The following is a 24684-nucleotide window of genomic DNA, read 5'->3' as shown; positions in this document are numbered from 1 at the left end:
CATTTTGGTAATAATTCGATACATGCTTTGCACACTATGTGTGGTGCCCAAAACTTGTCTTGGTCCCCAAGCATAACCCCAAAATAGGCAAAATACACTTTTTTTTACGAAGTCTGTTATGTTTCTTCTATGTTTTGGCAGTGTGTATTCACCACAAATGTAACAGAATGAGTCTGGATCGTTAAGACAACTTCTTCTTGATGAGTTCATGCTTTTCACTGGAAAACAGACAACAACATAAAGTTAGTGCAAAAATCAAGCTATGAACAAACTTTTAGAACACTAATTAACACAAAACTATATTGAGAACTGCTCAGTTCAAGTACTAATCCAAAGAAATTAATGAGATGATGCGTCGCATTTACCAACAAGTGCTATAAATAAGATACCAAAAATCTCAAAAACTTGAGCCAATCTGGCAAAACTGATGACATATTCAGAATCAGCACCCCAAAAATACCCTAAATTCGATGAAATATCTTTGGCACCAAAAATGCTGTTGACCAGTGTAATTTGTCGGCTTCTGTTAAATCATTGCAAAGGCTGACAGGATAGGAGACATGGTTTACATACAGTAAACCATTGCAGAACAGTTAGACTTATATAGGTCAGTGACTAATACGGTTAGTTGTGTGTGTGTGTGTGTGTAAAATTTGGGGCCTGTATGTATTTAATAATGTTTTCACTGAAAAAACTGGCGTGGGCTCCCGCACAATTTTCTGTGCCACAGAGGGAAAGCCAGTGACTGAGGACAGATATTATAGCCTAGAGAGGGACCAAGGTTATTGCCACCCCAGAAAAGGTGCATCTGTAAGATGCGCCAATTCTGGCACTCAGCCTCTGTCTTCTCACTGCCCTGTAGCGGTGGCATATGGGGTAATAAGGGGTTAATGTCACCTTTGTATTGTAAGGTGACATTAGGCCAGCTTAGTAATGGAGAGATGTCTGATAGATGCCTCTCCATTACTAACCTGTGGGCTTGATGTTACTTGACAATAAAAAGGTGACATCAACCGCACAATTATGAACCCCTCTGCTACAGGGCAAGTGGGAAGAGCGAGGCTAAGTGCCAGAATTGGCACATCTATAAGATGCGACATTTCTGCGAAGGCTGAGAGCTGATGGTTTTTAGCCTGTGGGGCTGCCAATATCCATGGCCTCTTCACAGGCTATAAATATCAGCCTACAGCTGTCTGCCTAGCATTTGCTGGTTGGATTTTATGTCAATATTTTGTGTCCCCCTGTAAAATAGCCAGTAAAGGCTAAGCAAACAGCTGTGAGCTGATATTAATACCCTGGGAACCTTTAGGGTATGTTCACACGATCCTGATTTCAATCCTTTTTTTTCAGGACAAAAACCGCAGCTCTTGGCAGAAAACGCAGGTGCGTTTTTAGTGCGGTTTTTTATGCAGTTTTCTCTGCAGATTGTCTGTGTTTGACACAAATAAAGCTTTAACTGCAGTGGGGGAAAAAAAAAAAGAAATGATGTCATTTCCTTGTCCAACCCTTTTCTTCTTCCATCCTCCATTTTGGGACTAAACACCAAAATGAGTGGACGTGTTTTGAATGACAGCGCTCCGCAGAGTGCTGAGCGTAGGCCAGATCACAGCCCGCGGATCCAGCTCTATCCAGCTATGCGTCATGCACCCCTATATTTAACATGGGGGCGCATGGACATGCGTCGCACTTGCGTTTTGCGCCGCATGCATCACTGCAGCGCACGCATCCGGGCGCAGAGGATGCAGCAAGTTGCATTTTTGCTGCGTCCAAAATCAATCAAAAAAAGGACGCATGCGGCGCAAAACGCAGCGTTGTGCATGCGTTTTGCTGCGTTTTTGTTTGCGTTGTGTGTTGCGGCGCACAACGCAAATGTGAACATAGCCTAAGTGCCACGTATTTAAGTGCCACGTATCACGTATTTAAGTGCCACGTATTTCAGTACCACGTATTTCAGTGCCACGTATTTCAGTGCCACGTATCACGTATTTCAGTGCCACGTATTTCAGTGCCACGTATTTCAGTACCATGTATTTCAGTGCCACGTATTTCAGTGCCACGTATTTAAGTGCCACGTATTTCAGTACCACATATTTCAGTGCCACGTATCACGTATTTCAGTGCCACGTATTTCAGAGCCACGTATTTAAGTGCCACGTATTTCAGTGCCACGTATTTCAGTGCCACGTATTTAAGTGCCACGTATTTCAGTACCACGTATTTCAGTGCCACGTATTTCAGTGCCACGTATCACGTATTTCAGTGCCACGTATTTCAGAGCCACGTATCACGTATTTCAGTGCCACGTATTTCAGAGCCACGTATTTAAGTGCCACGTATTTCAGTGCCACGTATTTCAGTGCCACGTATTTCAGTGCCACGTATTCAAGTGCCACGTATTTCAGTGCCACGTATTTCAGTGCCACGTATTTCAGTGCCACGTGCCACGTATTTCAGTGCCACGTATTCAAGTGCCACGTATTTCAGTACCACGTATTTCAGTGCCACGTATTTCAGTGCCACGTATTTCAGTGCCACGTGCCACGTATTTCAGTGCCACGTATTTAAGTGCCATGTGCCACGTATTTCAGTGCCACGTATCACGTATTTCAGTGCCACGTGCCACGTATTTCAGTGCCATGTGCCACGTATTTAAGTGCCACGTATTTAAGTGCATCGTATTTCAGTGCCACGTATCACGTATTTCAGTGCCACGTATCATGCATTTCAGTGCCACGTGTCACGTATTTCAGTGCCACGTGTCACATATTTCAGTGCCACGTGCCACGTATTTAAGTGCCACGTGCCACGTATTTCAGTGCCACGTATCACGTATTTCAGTGCCACGTATCACGTATTTCAGTGCCACATATTTAAGTGACACGTATCACGTATTTAAGTGACACGTATAAGTGCCACGTGTCACGTATTTAATTGCCACGTATTTAAGTGCCACGTATCCCACGAAGATTTTCCATGGAGAACAGACACATCCAGAGACATGTCTGCTCTCCACAGCTGCAGCAACACACTGACAGGAGCCATAGTTCCTGTCGGTGTGTCACTGCGCATGCGCGAGCGAGTTTACCGGCGGTCATTGACCCCCGGCACTCTCGCTTAACGGCAGTGCTGCGTGGGAAAGTTCAACGCAGCTGTACTGCCGTTAACCGAGACGCCGGAGTCATTGAACTCCGGAACAGTACGCGATACACTGCTAGGAGCTTCGCTCCTGGCAGTGTATCGCCGGAGAGCAGCCGATCGGCGTGGGACACTCGTTTTATGGATTCTGCGGACAGGGAGTATGGATTTGATTTTTTATTTTGTGATTTTTTCCTGGAGGATCGAGGGCTTCACCTACAAGTGTGCTGTTGGTGAGTATATACTCTATGTTATGTGTTGTATGTACTGTACTGTGTGTCATGTATGTGTATTGTGTGTAGGTGTTTTGTGTAACTTTACAATTGTGCTAAGTCGCCGGACACAGGGACAACTCTCCCATCCTAATACCGGATGGGAGTAGTAGTCCCATACGGCGACTTAGCACAATGGTGGCACTAGCGTCGCATGGGGACACACACGCACACACACACGCACACACACAGACACACACACACATACCAAATCAATCAAACTGCCGACACGATCCCCATGCGACGGTATGCCTCCATGTCTCTCCGCCCAAGCACTTCCGCCCACGCACTTCCGGCCGCTTCCCCGCACTTCCGGCTGCAGCGGTTCTGCACCACAAACCGCAATAAAACCCGCAGATATATTTTTGATCTGCGGGTTTTACTGCGGGTTTGACCTCACAATGGAGGTCTATGGGTGCAGAACCGCTGCAGTTTCGGGCAAAGAAGTGACATGCTCCTTCTTTTTTCCCGCACCGATTCATCGCGGCTTTTTAAGGGAAATTCAGGACCGTGTGCACAGTGGTTCCTGTTTTCCATAGGGGTACATTGTAATGTACCCTGCATGGAAAACAGCTGCGGAACCGCAGCGGCAAAACCGCTGCGGTTCTGCAGTAAAAAACGCACTGTGTGAACATGGCCTTATGGTTATTGGCTCCTTTCCAGAATAGTAACATCAGCTGTCAGCATTCCCACTGCTGGTTATGAAAATTATGCGGGAGCCCATGCAGGTTTTATTTTTTGAAAAATAAACATATTGCATTTCACGCAGGTTTCTTAGTTGTTTTTTTTACAGCATATGTAGGTTAATTATGTTAATGCTCCTACATGGGTGTGTGTGTGTCTTTAGTTAATATTAATGAGGGTATCTTGTGAAGAGTTTGAATAAGGAAATGCATCAAATTCCTTTATTTATTTTTTAATATATCTTTATTTAGCGCTCACGATTTATAGAAACGCATCAAATCCGCATAAAAAAGTACAGAATTTCCACTGCGTTTTCTGCTAAGAGACGCACTAACCATGCAGACATTTTCTCAAGCAAATCGGCAACGTGCGCACATAGCCTTAACCATTATGCGTCCATATTCATTAATGAGCAGAACCACGTGACCGCTGAACACAGGAAGAGCTGCCCGGAGACCATCGGACATGCAGGGACCGTGCCAGGAGCAGGTGAGTATGTGACAGCCGCCGCTTCCCCGCCGACAATGACTCGAGTATAAGCCGAGAGGGTCTCTTTCTGCCCAAAAAAATTTAGGCTTATACGCGAGTATATACGGTACAGCACTCTAGAAGGGTGTGTATAAGGGCATATAGGTGCTGGTGGTACTATATATGGGGAAAACCTGGTGACAGGTTCCCTTTAAGAAACCTATGGAACTAGGTTAAAATTAGCATTTTTTGGGATGGTGAAAAACTTGTAATTTAAATATTGATGGTGGCTGAACTGCAGGTGGTCTGTGTCGCTTCATAAGTTTAAGGCCGGGGTCACACTAGCGTAGAATACGGACGAGCGCTATGTGAGAAAGCATCGCATGGCACTCAGACCAGTGTTAATCTATGGGGCAGATCACATCTGTGATTATTTTTTTATGCCAAATCAGCATACGAGAACAATCGCAGCATATATACCTGACAGGGGCCCATACATTCTGATATCATCAGTAATATATACCTGACAGGGGCCCATACATTCTGATATCATCAGTAATATATACCTGACAGGGGCCCATACATTCTGATATCATCAGTAATATATACCTGACAGGAGCCCATACAGTCTATATCTACAATAATATATACCTGACAGGGGCCCATACAGTCTATATCTACAATAATATATACCTGACAGGGGCCCATCTATTCTGATATCATCACTAATATATACCTGACAGGGGCCCATGCATTCTGATATCATCACTAATATATACCTGACAGGAGCCCATACATTCTGATATCATCACTAATATATACCTGACAGGGGCCCATACATTCTGATATCATCACTAATATATACCTGACAGGGGCCCATACATTCTGAGATCATCACTAATATATACCTGACAGGGGCCCATACATTCTGAGATCATCACTAATATATACCTGACAGGGGCCCATACATTCTGATATTATCAGTAATATATACCTGACAGGGGCCCGTACATTCTGATATCATCACTAATATATATACCTGACAGGAGCCCATACATTCTGATATCATCACTAATATATACCTGACAGGGGCCCATGCATTCTGATATCATCACTAATATATACCTGACAGGGGTCCATACATTCTGATATCATCACTAATATATATACCTGACGGGGCCCATACATTCTGATATCATCACTTATATATACCTGACAGGAGCCCGTACAGTCTACAGTATATCTACAGTAATATATACCTGACAGGAGTCCGTACAGTCTATATCTACAATAATATATATCCGACAGGAGCCCGTACAGTCTGTATCTACATTAATATATACCTGACAGGAGCCCGTACAGTTTGTATCTACAATAATATATACCTGACAGGAGCCTGTACAGTGTGTATCTACAATAATATATATATCTGACAGGAGTCCGTACAGTCTATATCTACAATAATATATATCTGACAGGAGTCCGTACAGTCTATATCTACAATAATATATATCTGACAGGAGCCTGTACAGTCTGTATCTACAATAATATATACCTGACAGGAGCCCGTACAGTCTATATCTACAATAATATATGCCTGACAGGAGCCCATACAGTCTATATCTACAATAATATATACCTGACAGGAGCCCGTACAGTCTGTATCTACAATAATATATACCTGACAGGAGCCCGTACAGTCTATATCTACAATAATATATACCTGACAGGAGCCCGTACAGTCTGTATATACAATAATATATACCTGACAGGAGCCCGTACAGTCTGTATCTACAATAATATATACCTGACAGGAGTCCGTACAGTCTATATCTACAATAATATATACCTGACAGGAGCCCGTACAGTCTGTATCTACAATAATATATACCTGACAGGAGCCCGTACAGTCTATATCTACAATAATATATGCCTGAAAGGAGTCTGTACAGTCTATATCTACAATAATATATACCAGGAAGGAGCCCATACACTCTAGCATCTTCAGTAGTGAGCCGGCTAGAGTGTATGGGCTGCAGTCAGGGAACCAGGAAGGAGCCCATACAGTCTATATCTACAATAATATATACCTGACAGGAGCCCGTACAGTCTGTATCTACAATAATATATACCTGACAGGAGCCCGTACAGTCTACAGTATATCTACAGTAATATATACCTGACAGGAGCCCGTACAGTCTATATCTACAATAATATATACCTGACAGGAGCCTGTACAGTCTGTAGCTACAATAATATATATCCGACAGGAGCCCGTACAGTCTGTATCTACATTAATATATACCTGACAGGAGCCCGTACAGTTTGTATCTACAATAATATATACCTGACAGGAGCCTGTACAGTCTGTATCTACAATAATATATACCTGACAGGAGCCCGTACAGTCTATATCTACAATAATATATGCCTGAAAGGAGTCTGTACAGTCTATATCTACAATAAAATATACCTGACAGGAGCCCGTACAGTCTGTATCTACAATAATATATATCTGACAGGAGCCCGTATAGTCTGTATCTACAATAATATATACCTGACAGGAGCAGTCTATATCTACAATAATATATGCCTGAAAGGAGTCTGTACAGTCTATATCTACAATAATATATACCAGGAAGGAGCCCATACACTCTAGCATATTCAGTAATGAGCCGGCTAGAGTGTATGGGCTGCAGTCAGGCACCTGGAAGGAGCCCATACACTCTAGCATCTTCAGTAGTGAGCCGGCTAGAGTGTATGGGCTGCAGTCAGGCACCTGGAAGGAGCCCATACACTCTAGCATCTTCAGTAGTGAGCCGCCTAGAGTGTATGGGCTGCAGTCAGGACCTGGAAGGAGCCCATACACTCTAAGCTCAACCCTCAGCGGAGAGCGGGAACAGGAAGTCAGGGGTCAGTACTTCCGTTGCTTTGACCTGCCGCTCAATGGACCAATCACTGAGGGCCTTCCGCCTGTGAGTCCCCAGGTCTCCTCTGGTGACTGACACATCACTGCAGTGGGTGGTTCTGGCGGCCATGAACCTCCGGGGCCCGTGCAGCGCCCAAACCGCTTATATCATTCAGGCCCTAGAGCAATGGAGGGCGCAGCCCAGAGAGCAAATGTCTCCCGACCCAGCGTCAGACAGTGACAGACCTGTGTGCGGCCGGTGACTGAGGCCGTGGGCTGCACACAGAGTAGGTAGGAGATTTAAAGGGCCAGCGGCCCATTTTGTAGTTCACTGCTGCAGCCCAGCAGGCATTTGCCAAGTGCCGTATGGGGATGACAGCCCATTACAATCAGTAGGGAAGGGCTTGAGACGTTTTCAGTGAATTTGGAGCAGAATTTCTCTAAAATTCACTTAAAAAAATCTTTGTGTCCGTGCCTTGGAGCAGTCAGTAAATATCTATTCGCCCAGATCACATTGTATGCGCGTTGTGCTGCTCATCTATTATTCCTCCTGGAAAAATGTAAATATATAACACCTGGGTATTCTTATTTCCCTTGTCATGGCAGTCTGTCAGACACTTCAGCTTTCGGACAGTGTAAGGCTGTGGCGCTATGCCGCCCTGACAGGAGGAATAGAAATGAAGATGGTCCAGAATTTATTTGATTTCATAGGTAAGGCTACTTTCACACTAGCGTCGTGCACTGCACGCCGCAATACGACGTGCCGACGCAATGACGTTAGCGTTGAAAGCGCCGCACAACGGGGGCAGCGGATGCAGTTTTTCAACGCATCCGCTGCCCCATTGTAAGGTCCGGGGAGGAGGGGGCGGAGTTCCGGCCGCGCATGGCGGTCGGAAATGGCGGACACATCGCACAAAAAAACGTTACATGTAGCGTTTTTGTGCCGACGGTCCGCCAAAGCACGACGCATCCGTCGCTAATGCAAGTCAATGGAGAAAAAACGCATCCTGCAAGCACTTTTGCAGGATGCGTTTTTTCTCCAAAACGACGCATTGCGACACAGGCCAAACGACGCTAGTGTGAAAGTAGCCTAATACAAGTATTTACTGCGGCGTGTCAGGAAAGTCTTCTGTTGTCAGGTTGCCTTGGTCTCTGTATACAGGTGCAATCTTCTGCCTTGGGAGGGAGTAGCACAATATGTATCCACAGCTATAATTAGAGAGTTTAAAACATTTTGAATGTTTTTTTTCGTACGCATAGCTATACCTGTATATATTATATCTCTTCAGACTCCTCTGTACACACGTGCGCTGGGCTCTGCTAAGTGCTACTGAGCTCTGCCGAGCACTCCTGAAATCCTCTGTCTGTGGCTGGTCTCAAAAAGAACAATTGTCAGTCTGAAATCCTACATTCATGAATCTTATGGTCTCCAGCATCATCGGCAGGTGTTAGTCTAATGTGCGCCAGGGCGTGGAGGCTATGTGCACACGCTGCGGATTACTCTGCAGATTTTTCCAGACTGATTTTGGTAAATCCGCATGTAATCCGCACTGCGGAGTTACTGCGGATTTACCCCTTTTTTTTGTGTGGATTTCACCTGCGGATGCCTATTATGGAGCAGGTGTAAACCACTGCGGAATCCGCACAAAGAATTGACATGCTGCGGAATAACTAGCGCTACGTTTCCGTGCGTTTTTTTCCGCAGCATGTGCACTGCGGATTTTGTGTTCCATAGGTTTACATGGTACTGTAAATGCATGGAAAACTGCTGCGAATCTGCAGCGGTCAATACGCTGCGGATCCGCAGCAAAATCCGCAACGTGTGCACATACCCTAAATCTCTGTCAAGTGTTTTATCTGCCTTCAACACAAGATAGTGGAGCAATTGATTTCCAGACAACGTATCCTTATTTTCTTGGGGGACTATTAGGCTGGTTTCACACTTGCGTTTTGATCTGCAGCGTTTGTAAAAAAAAAACGCATGCGTTTTTTCGGTAAAAACTCTGCAGATCAAAACGCAAGTGTGAAACCAGCCTTAGCCAATGTGTATAAGGGTCTTTAATCATATGCATATATATACCACTGGACTGTATTGGGTGCCTGAGTATTTGTTTTAGGCACCAGCGGTGGTCACAGCAGTATAATATAATAAATATTTTTGTAGCTTCATTATATTTTTGAATGTGCCTTTGATAACATTTCTTCCTAATTGCAAAAAAACCCCACAGTTAACAAGAGAATATCTCTGTATATTTCTTCTCTATTATCATGATAACAAAGAAGACAAAGCGGGGTCTTTTTACAGAGCTATTTATCTGATGCCTTTAAAATGGCACATCTCCAATAAAAGTAATTAGAGTAAATTTGATTACAAAACATGGAGAAGGCAAAGCTGACAATAGCATAATTAATGTTAGCTTTAATTAAAGCAAAGAATAAAATAAAAGATAATGAATGTTTCAGTGTACTGCTCATTATTTGGAAGGTATGAAGCGTGTCAGCTCGTCCTGTTCAAAACTACCATTCTTTACCAAAACGTTGTAACACTGTATAAAGCTGCAATTACGCAATGCATCTATCCTAAATACGCAGCAAACAATCCCTTGCTGGTTCTTTATTTCTATTCTCATGATGATATCAATATGAGGCCGGCATCACACTTAACGTATGAAAAATCGGTCCGATTCTCTCTTCCGAGAGTCACACAAGTGTTCTCCTTATGGTCATCCGTGTACAATCCGTTTGCAATGCGATGATGCGATTTCCTCGCATCTATGAATCCGTATGACATGCGTATGGCTTTATATTTCTCACTGCTTTTCCCCATTGAATTCAATGGCTCAATGGGCTGAAATGAGGAAAATGTGTGAGCTTCCTCATAAATTAATACTGGTCCGAGAGCTATGTGATTTTTTTTTTATGTATGTAACAAGCTTCCTTTCCTGCACAACTACTTTCTGAGCAACTCTCTGAATCTGTTGGCCCTCACGGAAACCTGGATCCAGGACTCTGACACTGTCTCCCCTGCTGCCATTTCTCATGGTGGCTTACAATTCTCCCATTCCCTGATACCCACAAACAGACCTGGTGATAGAGTCGGCATACTCCTGTCCACACACTTTCCAGGTCATCCCCCCCAGTTCCATCACTCTCATTCCCTTCTTTTGAGGTTCACACCATCAGGCTCTTTCGTCCCCACTCCCTCAGAGTAACGGTCATATATCAGATCCCAGGCTTACCCACCCACTTCTTGGACCATTTCGCAGCCTGGTTGCCACTCTTTATGTCCTCAGAACTCCCAACCCTTATCCTTGGAGACTTCAGCAGCCCCACTTCCACATCTGTGTCCCAGCTTCTATCACTAACCACTTCTCTCAGCCTCTCACAGCTCTCAACCTCTGAGACACACAAGGACGGTAACTGTTGTGAATTTACCTTTTGGCTCCCTCTAGTGGCTACTAGTGATTTGACTCTGGGTATGTCATTCATTCCTTGTATGCTCACCTGGGTCGTTAGGTCAGGGGTGTTGCTATATAAGCTCCCTGGACCTTCAGTTCAATGCCTGGCAACGTTGATATCAGAGCTAATCTGTAGTGCTCTTGTCTACTGATCCTGGTTCCTGCTTGATTAAGCTAAGTCTGCTTCCTTGCTTTTTCCTATTTGTTTTTGTTTGCATTTTTGTCCAGCTTATATATAATCTGTTTCCTGACCTTGCTGGAAGCTCTAGGGTGGCTGGTGTTCTCCCCCCGGGCCGTTAGACGGTTCGGGGGTTCTTGAATCTCCAGCGTGGATTTTGATAGGGTTTTTGTTGACCATATAAGTTATCTTACTACATTCTGCTATTAGTAAGTGGGCCTCTCTTTGCTAAAACCTAGTTCATCTCTGTGTTTGTTATTTCCTCTTACCTCACCGTTATTATTTGTGGGGGGCTACTATCCTACTTTTGGGGTCTATTCTCTGGAGGCAAGAGAGGTCTTTGTTTTCCTCTTCTAGGGGTAGTTAGTCCTCCGGCTGGCGCGAGACATCTAGCGACCAACGTAGGCATGTTCCCCGGCTACTGCTAGTGTTGGCGTTAGGAGTAGATATATGGTCAACCCAGTTACCACTGCCCTATGAGCTGGATTTTTGTACTTCGCAGACTTACTTGTTTCTCTAAGACCCTCGCCATTGGGGTCATAACAGTTTGCCAGGCCGGTATTAAATGTTAAATGCATTGCAGAAGCGGGATTATAAGAAAGAAAGGTCTGAGGTTTTTTTTCTCTTTCTCATTTTTTTTTCTTTTCCCCTTTACCTCTGAGTGGCTTGTGTTTGCTGCAGACATGAATGTCCAGACCTTGATTACAAGTGTGGACCAGCTTGCTGCTCGTGTGCAGGGCATACAAGATTATGTTATCAGAAGTCCTATGCCAGAACCTAAGATACCGATTCCTGAACCGTTTTCCGGAGACCGATTTAAATTTAGAAATTTCAGGAATAATTGTAAATTGTTTTTGTCCCTGAAACCCTGTTCATCTGGAGACTCCGCTCAGCAAGTAAAAATTGTTATTTATTTTTTACGGGGCGACCCTCAGGATTGGGCCTTCTCGCTGGCGCCAGGAGATCCGGCATTGGCTGACATTGATGCGTTTTTTCTGGCGCTCGGTTTGCTTTATGAGGAACCCAATCTTGAGATTCAGGCAGAAAAGGCCTTGCTGGCTATGTCTCAGGGCCAGGACGAGGCTGAAGTGTATTGCCAAAAATTTCGGAAATGGTCCGTGCTGACCCAGTGGAACGAGGCCTTTCTGAAGCCATTAAGAATGTGATGGTGGGTTTTCCCATTCCCACAGGTCTGAATGATTCTATGGCCCTGGCTATTCAAATCGACCGGCGGTTGCGGGAGCGCAAAACCGCTAATTCCCTCATGGTGTTGTCTGAACAGACACCTGATTTGATGCAATGTGATAGAATCCTGACTAGAAATGAGCGGAAAATTCATAGACGCCAGAATGGCTTGTGTTACTACTGTGGTGATTCTACACATGTTATCTCAGCATGCTCTAAACGTCTTACTAAGGTTGTTAGTCCGGTCGCCATTGGTAATTTGCAACCTAAATTTATTCTATCTGTAACTTTGATTTGCTCACTGTCATCGTATCCTGTCATGGCCTTTGTGGACTCGGGTGCTGCCCTGAGCCTTATGGATCTGTCATTTGCCAAGCGCTGCGGATTTGTTCTTGAGCCATTGGAAAATCCTATCCCTCTTAGGGGTATTGATTCTACGCCATTGGCAAAAAATAAACCGCAGTTTTGGACACAGGTTACCATGTGCATGACTCCCGAACATCGGGAGGTAATACGTTTTCTTGTTCTGCATAAAATGCATGATTTGGTTGTTTTGGGTTTGCCATGGTTACAGACCCATAATCCAGTCTTGGACTGGAAGGCTATGTCAGTGTCAAGTTGGGGCTGCCATGGAATTCATGGAGATTCCCTGCCCTTGTCTATTGCTTCTTCTACGCCTTCGGAAGTTCCGGCGTATTTGTCTGATTATCAGGATGTCTTCAGCGAGTCTAAGTCCAGTGCACTGCCTCCTCATAGGGAATGTGACTGTGCAATAGATTTGATTCCTGGCAGTAAGTTTCCTAAGGGGAGACTGTTTAATCTGTCGGTACCTGAACATACCGCGATGCGTTCATATATCAAGGAGTCTCTTGAGAAGGGGCATATCCGTCCTTCTTCTTCCCCTCTTGGTGCGGGATTCTTTTTTGTGGCCAAAAAGGACGGATCTTTGAGGCCTTGTATTGACTATCGGCTTTTAAATAAGATCACTGTCAAATTTCAGTATCCTTTGCCGCTGTTGTCAGATTTGTTTGCCCGGATTAAAGGTGCCAAGTGGTTCACCAAGATAGACCTTCGTGGTGCGTACAACCTTGTGCGCATTAGGCAGGGCGATGAATGGAAAACCGCATTCAATACGCCCGAAGGTCATTTTGAGTACTTGGTGATGCCATTCGGTCTCTCTAATGCACCTTCAGTTTTTCAGTCCTTCATGCATGACATTTTCCGGAAGTATCTGGATAAATTTTTGATTGTTTATCTGGATGATATTCTGGTTTTTTCTGATGATTGGGACTCGCATGTGGAGCAGGTCAGGATGGTTTTTGAGATTCTGCGTGAAAATTCTTTGTTTGTAAAAGGCTCAAAGTGTCTCTTTGGTGTACAGAAGGTTCCCTTTTTGGGGTTCATTTTTTCCCCTTCTGCTGTGGAGATGGATCCAGTCAAGGTCCGAGCTATTCATGATTGGACTCAACCCTCGTCCGTTAAGAGTCTTCAGAAGTTCTTGGGTTTTGCTAACTTCTACCGTCGTTTTATCGCAAATTTCTTTAGCGTTGTTAAACCGCTGACGGATATGACCAAGAAAGGCTCTGATGTAGCTAACTGGGCTCCTGCTGCCGTGGAGGCTTTCCAGGAGTTAAAACGCCGGTTTACTTCGGCGCCTGTTTTGTGCCAGCCTGACATCTCACTTCCCTTTCAGGTTGAGGTGGATGCTTCGGAGATTGGGGCAGGGGCCGTTTTGACGCAGAGAGGCCCTGGTTGCTCTACTATGAGACCTTGTGCCTTTTTCTCTAGGAAGTTTTCGCCGGCAGAGCGAAATTATGATGTGGGCAATCGGGAGTTGTTGGCCATGAAGTGGGCATTTGAGGAGTGGCGTCATTGGCTCGAGGGTGCTAAGCATCGTGTGGTGGTCTTGACTGATCACAAAAATCTGATGTATCTCGAGTCTGCTAAACGCCTGAATCCTAGACAGGCCCGCTGGTCATTGTTTTTCTCCCGTTTTGACTTTGTGGTCTCGTATTTACCAGGTTCTAAGAATGTGAAGGCCGATGCTCTGTCTAGGAGCTTTGTGCCTGATGCTCCTGGAGTCGCTGAACCTGTGTGTATTCTTAAGGAAGGAGTTATCGTGTCTGCTATTTCTCCAGATCTGCGACGTGTGTTGCAGAGATTTCAGGCTGGTAGGCCTGACTCTTGTCCACCTGACAGATTGTTTGTGCCTGCTAGATGGACCAGCAGAGTCATTTCCGAGGTTCATTCCTCGGTGTTGGCAGGGCACCCGGGAATTTTTGGCACCAGAGATCTGGTGGCCAGGTCCTTTTGGTGGCCTTCCTTGTCAAGGGATGTGCGGTCATTTGTACAGTCCTGTGGTACTTGCGCTCGAGCTAAGCCTTGCTGCTCTCGTGCCAGCGGGTTGCTCTTGCCCTTGCCTGTCCCGAAGAGACCTTGGACACACATCTCTATGGATTTCATTTCTGATCTTCCGGTGTCTCAGGGCATGTCTGTCATCTGGGTGATATGTGATCGTTTCTCCAAGATGGTCCATTTGGTTCCTTTGCCTAAGCTGCCCTCCTCTTCTGATCTGGTTCCTGTGTTCTTCCAGAACGTGGTTCGTTTGCACGGCATTCCTGAGAATATTGTGTCGGACAGAGGATCCCAGTTTGTTTCCAGGTTCTGGCGATCCTTTTGTGGTAGGATGGGCATTGAGTTGTCGTTTTCATCCGCTTTCCATCCCCAGACTAACGGACAAACGGAGCGAACTAATCAGACTCTGGAGGCTTATTTGAGGTGTTTTGTCTCCTCTGATCAGGATGATTGGGTGACCTTCTTGCCGTTGGCTGAATTTGCCCTTAATAATCGGGCTAGTTCCGCCACCTTGGTTTCGCCATTTTTCTGCAACTCTGGTTTCCATCCTCGTTTTTCCTCGGGACATGTGGAGCCTTCTGACTGTCCTGGGGTGGATTCCGTGGTGGATAGGTTGCAGCGGATCTGGGGGCATGTGGTGGACAACTTGAAGTTGTCACAGGAGAAGGCTCAGCGTTTTGCCAACCGCCGCCACGGTGTGGGTCCCCGACTTCGCGTTGGGGATTTGGTATGGCTGTCTTCTCGATTTGTTCCTATGAAGGTCTCCTCTCCCAAATTTAAGCCTCGCTTCATTGGTCCTTACAAGATATTGGAAATCATTAATCCTGTATCCTTTCGCCTGGATCTTCCGGTGTCGTTTGCCATCCACAACGTATTTCATAGGTCCTTGTTGCGGCGGTACGTTGTGCCCGTGGTTCCTTCTGCTGAGCCTCCTGCTCCGGTGTTGGTTGAGGGCGAGTTGGAGTACGTGGTGGAGAAGATCTTAGATTCTCGTCTCTCCAGGCGGAGGCTTCAGTACCTGGTCAAGTGGAAGGGCTATGGTCAGGAGGATAATTCCTGGGTGGTCGCCTCTGATGTGCATGCGGCCGATTTAGTTCGTGCCTTTCACGCCGCTCATCCTGATCGCCCTGGTGGTCTTGGTGAGGGTTCGGTGACCCCTCACTAAGGGGGGGGGGTACTGTTGTGAATTTACCTTTTGGCTCCCTCTAGTGGCTGCTAGTGATTTGACTCTGGGTATGTCATTCATTCCTTGTATGCTCACCTGGGTCGTTAGGTCAGGGGTGTTGCTATATAAGCTCCCTGGACCTTCAGTTCAATGCCTGGCAACGTTGATATCAGAGCTAATCTGTAGTGCTCTTGTCTACTGATCCTGGTTCCTGCTTGATTAAGCTAAGTCTGCTTCCTTGCTTTTTCCTATTTGTTTTTGTTTGCATTTTTGTCCAGCTTATATATAATCTGTTTCCTGACCTTGCTGGAAGCTCTAGGGTGGCTGGTGTTCTCCCCCCGGGCCGTTAGACGGTTCGGGGGTTCTTGAATCTCCAGCGTGGATTTTGATAGGGTTTTTGTTGACCATATAAGTTATCTTACTACATTCTGCTATTAGTAAGTGGGCCTCTCTTTGCTAAAACCTAGTTCATCTCTGTGTTTGTTATTTCCTCTTACCTCACCGTTATTATTTGTGGGGGGCTACTATCCTACTTTTGGGGTCTATTCTCTGGAGGCAAGAGAGGTCTTTGTTTTCCTCTTCTAGGGGTAGTTAGTCCTCCGGCTGGCGCGAGACATCTAGCGACCAACGTAGGCATGTTCCCCGGCTACTGCTAGTGTTGGCGTTAGGAGTAGATATATGGTCAACCCAGTTACCACTGCCCTATGAGCTGGATTTTTGTACTTCGCAGACTTACTTGTTTCTCTAAGACCCTCGCCATTGGGGTCATAACAGGTAACACCCTTCACCTGGTCTTTGTTCGGCTCTGTTCAACCTCCTACCTAAATATCTCACCGCTGCCCATCTCTGACCATAACATTCTCTCCTTCACGCTCACAAATCCTCGCCCACCCCAGCACACTCCTACCTACCATTCAGTCAGACATCTACAAGCCATTAAGCCGCATACACTTTCAGACTCACTACACTCATCATTGTCCCCAATCTCCTCTTTTTTCTGTCCTAATCTGGCTGTACATCACTACAATGACACTCTTAGAAGCACCCTGGACAAAGTAGCTCCCCTCACCCTCAGAACCTCCAAACACAGAGTGAAACAGCCCTTGTTCACATAGCAAACTCAATTTCTCCAGCGCTGCTCTAGGAGAGCTGAACGCTTGTGGAGGAAAACTTGCACACCAGAAGACTTCCTCCACTTCAAATTTATGTTAAAAACCTATAACTCTGCCCTTTAGCTCGCCAAACATACCTACTACACTACCCTGATCTCACTATCCAACAACCCCAAGAAATTTTTTGACACCTTTCACTCCCTCCTCAGGCCAAAAGCACAAGCCCCTATCACAGATATTTGTGCTGATGACCTGACCTCTCACTTTATAGAGAAAATAGACAACATCCATCAGGAAATCTGCTCCCAACCACCAAGTTCAGTGACTCCCATCCCTCCCTGCATTTCCCCTGGCTCACTCTCCACATTTGATCCCATCACAGAAAAAGAAGTCTCCAGGCTCCTCTCTTCTTCTCGTCCGACTACATGCCCTACTGACCCCATTCCCTCTCATCTCCTCCAGTCTCTCTCCGGTCATCACAACGCAAGTAACTACAATCTTTAATCTCTCCCTCCTTTTTCCCATCCTCCTTCAAACACTCTATCATTACTCCATTATCTCGATCCATCCTGCACAAATAACTACAGACCAGTCTCCAATCTCCCCTTCATCTCTAAACTCTTGGAGCACTTAGTCTACTCCCACCTTACCCATTACCTCTCCACTCCCTCCTAGACCCTTCACAGTCCGGCTTCTGCCCCCTACATTCAACAGAAACTGCACTCATCAAGGTGACCAATGACCTTCTGACAGCAAAATGTAACGGTGACCACTCTCTGCTCATTCTTCTTGACCTTTCTGCAGCTTTCTACACTGTTAACCACCGTCTCCTACTCTCTAGGCTCCAGTCACTAGTCATTAGGGACACCTCTCTCATGGTTCTCTTCCTACCTTTCTGATTGCTCCTTCAGTGTTTTGTTTGCTGGCTCCACTTCATCTCCTCTTCCTCTTGCCGTTGGGGTACCTCAGTACTCAGTCCTTGGCCCCCTTCTCTCTCAACACGGCCCCAATTGATCAGATGAGCAGCAGATTTGGCTTTCAGTACCACCTTTACGTTGATGACACACAACTATACACGTCATCCCCTGTCCTTAACTGTACTACAGAACGCCAGTGACTGTCTGTCCGCCGTCTCCAACATCATGTCTGCTCTTTATCTGAAACTCAACCTCTCCAAAACCTCCCTAAACCTGACATTTCCCTCTCCGTGGGTGGTACCATAATAACATCCCGGTCAGCAGGCATGCTGTCTGAGTGTTATGTTTGACTCCGATCTCTCCTTCACATCCCATATACAATCTCTTGCCCGCTCTTGCTGTTTACACCTAAAGAACATCTCTAGAAGCAGCCCTTTTCTAACCATGGAAACAACAAAAACCCTCACTGGCGCCATGATCCACTCCCGCCTGGACTATTGCAATGCTCTATTAATTGGCCTCCCCCTTACTCGACTTTCCCCTCTCCAGTCTATCCTTAATGCAGCAGCCAGGGTTGTCCATCTAGATAATCGGTATTCAGACGTGTCCGCTCTTCGCCAGTCGTTACACTGGTTGCCTATTCATTATAGAATCCAATTCAAAGTACTTGTTCTCACCCACAAAGCTCTCCACAGTGCGGCACCCCCATAAATCTCCTCCCTCATTTCTGTCTATTGGCCTAACCAACCACTGCGCTCTGCAAACGACTTTCAACTAACCTCTGCACTAATCTGTACCTCCCACTCCCGACTCCAAGACTTCTCCCATGCTGCGCCAATCCTCTGGAATGCTCTACCCCAAGATATTAGGACCATCCACAATTTGCATAGTTTTAGGCGCTCCCTCAAAACACATTTGTTCAGAGCGGCCCATCACGTTCCCTAATCAAAGTCATTTCAGGTTTGTGTGTGTGTGTAGCCCATTCACTACTTCCATTTATCTCCCATCCCCTGAAGATGGCTGGACCATCATTGTAAATACATCATTGTAAATACACACCTGTACTTTGTATCTCCCCCACCTCATTGTAGATTGTAAGCTCTCACAAGCAGGGTCGTCTAATTTTGCTTTAATTATTGTATTGTCAAAGTTGTTACTTATGACTGTTGTGTTTGAAACTGTTTAACTGTAAAGCGCTGCGGAATATGTCGGCTCTATATAAATAAATATTATTATTATTATTATTATTATTATTAAATGTCCATGCTGGTTTATTGCTGCTCATAAACCCTGCCACAAGCAAAGGAAAGCAGGCAAAATAAAGTTCCCCATGGAAGCTGAAATCCTATAGGGCTAGAAACCAGCAGGTGACCCTAGCATTTTCCTCTTTTTCTCCCTCATCCACTCGAGTGGGGCATGGTCTTGTCTGATACCAATTTAAATTTTCGCTACGTAAGAAAGTATCATAATGTGTCTACCGCCTGTTTCTTATCTGAGTAACTGAGCCCTGTCCGTCACATGTCTCAAAACACACAAAAGTCTAGGCCTTTGATAATGGGGTGCTATAAGTCCTGGACGACGACGACCTCGTGGTACTCAGTACCTTGGGTCGTTTTAATGTCCACTCTGGCCCTGGATAGTCTTTAGCATCACCATGAATGCACGAGATGCCAAATTTCTTCCCTGATTTCAACTGGAGAGCTAATTGTCCAGTTACTATTTGCCAACAATTTACCTTTACGGAACAAGCTTGTGGCCCCTCAATGGGTGAACAGTTCACACTGCATGCCAGATATGCATAGTAAGAACAGCAGCAGCTATAGTCCATTTGCTAAGAGGTCAACCAGCTGCTATATGGCCTGGGCCATGACATTTCAAGCATATAATAGTGCCAGCAGGGACCTTCAGCATTACCTCCCCTGTCCCTTTGGACCTTGGATGCTCCACTCCCTTTTGGGCCTCCACCCCCTGTTGGGGCACCCAGTATAGAGTGGGCTGCATTCTCAAGGAACCTGATCTTTGGCAACCCAAGCCTATATTGCCCTTGTAAGGGAATACATGAACCGATCCATCACTACTCGCTATACCATCTGTGCAGGGGTAGAGACTCTGGCTGCAACCATTTTTGGACCAGTTGCAGTAGGTTAAACATTTGGGGGTGAGGTGGTTTGTCACGGCGATACGCCCAGCAGTTGACCTGCTGCACCCTGACAATTATCGTCACCCCAAAAGACGCCAAAATTTCAGTTTTTAACTTGCCATTTTCCTTGGTGTCTTGCAGGGTCAAGTCATAGTAGGCCTTGTGGGGCTCCCTCGTTCAGCATAGAGCCAGCACCTCCTTGGCGACCCTTTAAAAAACAATCAAAAAGGCCTCTATGTCATCACCCAGGGTCATTTTCTGCAGAGCTCTCCTTACCGCCTTCTGGACGGAAAAATCATAAGCTGACCGTGGAGTTGGTGCTGTCGCCGTGCCACGAACCGCATCTGTGAGCAAATCAATCTGCTACTGCTGTCGGTCGGTGCTGGTCTTTTGTTGTTGCTGCTGGAGCTAATGCATAAGCAACTTACTTGTCTCCTGTTACACCAGCTGTTTACTGTGATACTGTGCTGGCATCAGATGTTTAATCAGGTCCTCCATTTTTGTCTGACGTCGCTTGCTGGCTTATGGTCACCTTCACCCAGGACATGCATTACCTCTTGTAGCAGTCACATGTGTTCGTTAGGAACGCTGCCGCGTTCTCCACCAATTGTTGGGATGTCAAATTCTCTTGTGGTTTTGATGAGTTTTATGTGCAGATTTTCCTCACAGAATTGTATTAGCTGTAGAAAATACACAGGTAAAAAAAATGCACATGACTGTAGCAATAAAGTTTTATCAAAGTGAAATACTAGGAAATACTTCATAGTATATTAAATAGTGCAAAGGTATAGTTGTCAGCTCACAAAATTACATATTCTGTATTTTTCGTACTATTAGGGTATGTGTCCATGTTCAGGATTGCATCAGGATTTTACATCAGTATTTGTAAGCCAAAACCAGGAGTGGAACAAATAGAGGAAAAGTATAATAGAAACATATGCACCACTTCTGCATTTATCACCCACTCCTGGTTTTGGCTTACAAATACTGAGGTCAAATCCTGACCAAATCCTGATGCAATCCTGAACGTGGACACATACCCTAAGACTCACTTTTTTCCTCCAGAAATGAGGAGGAAAATGGAGAGTGCGTCTCATAGTCCAGATGTCACTAATCTGGCTGTGGTGGGGAGGTGGGGGCGAGGCAGCGGCAGAGCAACAGGACACAGGAGGCAAGAGTTGGCTGCTGTGGCTAACTCCTGTGCCCGCTGCTAAAGAGAAATTAATATTCACTCCATTCCACGCCCATGGTCGTGGAAAGGTGGGAATATTAATTTCTCGTTAATAGCGAGCACAGTGTTAGCCGCAGCAGCCGGCTTCTTGCAACTGCTCGGCGTTCGAGTGTGCCCAGAAGCATAGCTAGGATTTCAGCTTAGGGGGACGAGAAATCTGAGGGCCCCTATTCAGGTAATCCTAACTACAGCTACGTGGCGCACCCTAATTGTGAGTATAGGGGAACATTAACAGATGACCGCGCTGTCAATGAAAATAAATCTATATACAAAAACAATCACTGATATTACTATATGGAGACCATCTAGTGGTAAATACCAGTCCTGCAGACTATATAAGAAATCACAGTACAGTTATAGATGGTGACTTACAGCTGACGTTCCTTCTGATGGAGTTGTTCACTTTTTCCATTTTTTCCATCTGGCCCAGACCGACATGACAACTTCTCCAAACAGAACTCGTCTGCACAGATTGCAGCAAAGACACATCTGACTTCTCATATTTCCCGCACCGTCCCCATCTATTCCCATCCTGCTCAAATTCCTCATCCTGATGATACCCCAATATTGAGCCACTGCTGCAGTATGTGTCCCTATTACTGCACCTACTGTGCGGTACAATAACCGTGCTCCTCTTACCACCCCATATAATAATTCCACCACTGTGCCCCTTATATAGTAATAATGCCACATTTGTGCTCTCTAGATAGTAAAATTCTTCCCTAAAAATATTAATGCCCTGTGCTAGAGGTGTTCAGTCACGGAGGTACAGGGAGAGGGGCTCAGTCAGTCAGGGGTGATACAGGGAGAGGGGGCTCAGTCTGGGGTGACATAGGGAGAGAAGGGCTCAGTCAGTCAGAGGTGATACAGAGAGAGGGGGCTCCGTCAGGGGTGACACAGGGAGAGAGGGGCTCATTCAGTCAGGGGTGATACCGGGGAGAGGGGCTTATTCGGTAAGGGTTTATACAGGGGGAGAGAGGACCAGTCAGTCAGGGTTGATACAGGTAGAAGGAGTTCAGTCAGGGGTGATACAAGGGAAGTGGGTGCAGTAAGGGGTGATACGGAGGGGAAGGTGCAGTCAGTCGGGTGATTTAGCGAGAGTGGGCTCAGTCAGTGGCAGGTGATATAGAGAGAGGGGGCCCAGTCAGTCAGGGTTGATAGAGGGGGAGTAGCGGGTGCAATAAGGGGTGAAATGGGGTAGAGGTGCAGTCAGGCGTGATATAGTGTGAAGGGTCTCAGTCAGGGGTGATACGGGGAAGGGGTGCAGTCAGGGGTTATATAAGGGGAAATGCCTTAGTCAGGGGTGATAAGGGGAAGGTTGTGTGGTCAAGTCAGGTATGAAACGAGAGATGAGAGAATGCGGCCCTCATTCAATCCAAAGTGACTTGGCCTCTAACACCCCACGCTAAAAGCCTCCCATTGCACTTATTCACTGTTAGGCTGGAGGGGGGTCCTCCTTCAAACCTTGCAGCTGTTGCAGGGAGTTTTCTATCTCCCTCTGCTGCTTACATTGTGGGGTAGAGGAGCTCATGCTATGGATGACAACACAACTCATTCCTGAGCTGTGCTGTACAGACGGGGAGAAGAGGACACAAACAAAACTAACACCGATTGGCTGTGCTGCTTATTTAATGCAGGGAAGAGAAGTGAAATAAAAAGTAGATTAAGTAATCAGGGCGCAACAGCCCTTTATTACTAACAAATAGTGAGCCGAAGTCAGCAGCAGGCAAGTTTATCATCAGTGCCCTAAGTGACGATCGCACTGCTCTCCTGGGTTGTTTAACTCATGCGTGAGGAGTAGTGATGAGCGAATATACTCGTTAATCGAGATTTCCCGAGCACGCTCGGGTGTCCACTGAGTGTTTGTAAGTGCTCGGAAATTTAGCTTTCATTGCCGCAGCTGAATGATTTACAGCTTCTAGCCAGCATAAGTACATGTGGGGGTTGCCTGGTTGCTAGGGAATCCCCACATGTAATCAAGATGGCTAACAGATGTAAATCATTCCACTGCTGCAAGGAAAACTAAATCTCCAAGCACTTACAAATACTCGGAGGACACCCGAGTGTGCTCGGGAAATCTCGAGTAATGAGTATATTCGCTCATCACTAGTGAGGAGTAGTTATATACACACTAGGAGAATGTCCTTCTTGCGACTCTTCCCCCAGTTTGAGAACCTAGGAGAGCAGTGCGCGCGTCAGACTGCGGCTCATTATTTGCAAATAACAGAACGCAGTTATTCCGTGATTTTCCCTAAAGGAAAATGTTTGAAAAAAAAAAGTTCAGTATTTATTTTTTCCTTCCACATTCCATAAATTTTTCAAGGGTTAACAAACTTCTTATATGTAGTTTTAAGCACCTTGAGGGGTGCAGTTTTTAGAATGGTGTCACTTTTTGGTATTTTTGGTCATATGGGCCCCTCAAAGTCACTTTAACTATGATGTGGCCCTAAAAAAATTGGTTTTGTATATTTTGTTGTAAAAATAAATCGCTGCTCAACTTTTAATGCCTTTTAACTTCCTAACAAAATAAAATGATGTTTCTAAAATGGTGCTGATGTAAAGTAGACATGTGGGTAATGTTATTTACTAAAAATTTTGTGTGACATATCTCTCTAATTTAAGGGCATAAAAATTTAAAGTTTGAAAGTTGCAAAATTTTCAGCAAATTTCCAATTTTCACAGATAAACACAAGTCTTATCAAATAAATTCTACTACTATCATGAAGTACAATATGTCATGAAAAAATAATCACAGAAGCAATGGGATCCTTTGAAGCGTTCCAGAGTTATGACCTCATGAAGCGACAGTAGTCAGATTTGAAAAAAATGGCCTGGTCAAGAAGATGAAAGCAGGCTTCGGGTGAATTGGTTAAAAAAAGGATTTTTAATGAAAACATGAAGAAGTTTAAAAAGGTTGTTTCATGAATACAATATATTTTGAAATGAAACTTGTGCTGCAAAGAGGTTCAGTTTCTGTAACCCCAAGAATGAGCTATCATTGTCTAATGAAACGTGGGTAGCCAAACATTGACCCTACAAGGAAAATGTAACGTAACATGATGGCTATTTAAATAAATGAACATCTATTTAATTTTTGAATCCTTTTTACAAAGAATTCAGTGTTGCAAATATTTTATATTACCAGAGATGAGCAAAAAGTGTGCAACTACCCTGGTGCAGCAAGCAGTTCATTCCTCCATGGCAGATGCATCAGGGCAGTGTTTACTTCTGATGTCGGATGAGGCGCCCAGGATGGAGAGGATTGCTTTTTTCAGAAGTGAACACTGCCTTGCTGCGGCTGCCTTGGAGGACAAAATTGGATGCTGAACCAGAGTAGTTTCAATCTTTCTGTTCATCACTAGTATCCACTTATAATAACTGTGCATTGATTTCTGAGACATTTGCTGCTGGGTAATGGCATATGTGACCTTCATACAGGCTGCAGTTTTCAGTATAGACTAGGATTTGTACAAGAT

At 45.3% G+C, this 24684-nt stretch overlaps 1 protein-coding gene across 1 annotated transcript in view; it reads left to right on the top strand.

Moving 5' to 3' along the window:
* Window positions 1-23901: 23901 nt before the first annotated feature.
* LOC143768427 (uncharacterized) overlaps window positions 23902-24684 on the top strand; it is a 49698-nt gene continuing 48915 nt past the window's right edge. The window contains exon 1 of the mRNA XM_077257105.1: window positions 23902-24121. The gene's annotated coding sequence lies outside the window, so the exon portion shown is untranslated. The remainder of the gene's footprint in view (window positions 24122-24684) is intronic.

The sequence above is a fragment of the Ranitomeya variabilis genome, chromosome 4, assembly GCF_051348905.1.
Source record: "Ranitomeya variabilis isolate aRanVar5 chromosome 4, aRanVar5.hap1, whole genome shotgun sequence".
NCBI classification, from domain to species: Eukaryota; Metazoa; Chordata; class Amphibia; order Anura; family Dendrobatidae; genus Ranitomeya; species Ranitomeya variabilis.
This window is presented reverse-complemented; position numbering and strand designations above follow the sequence as displayed.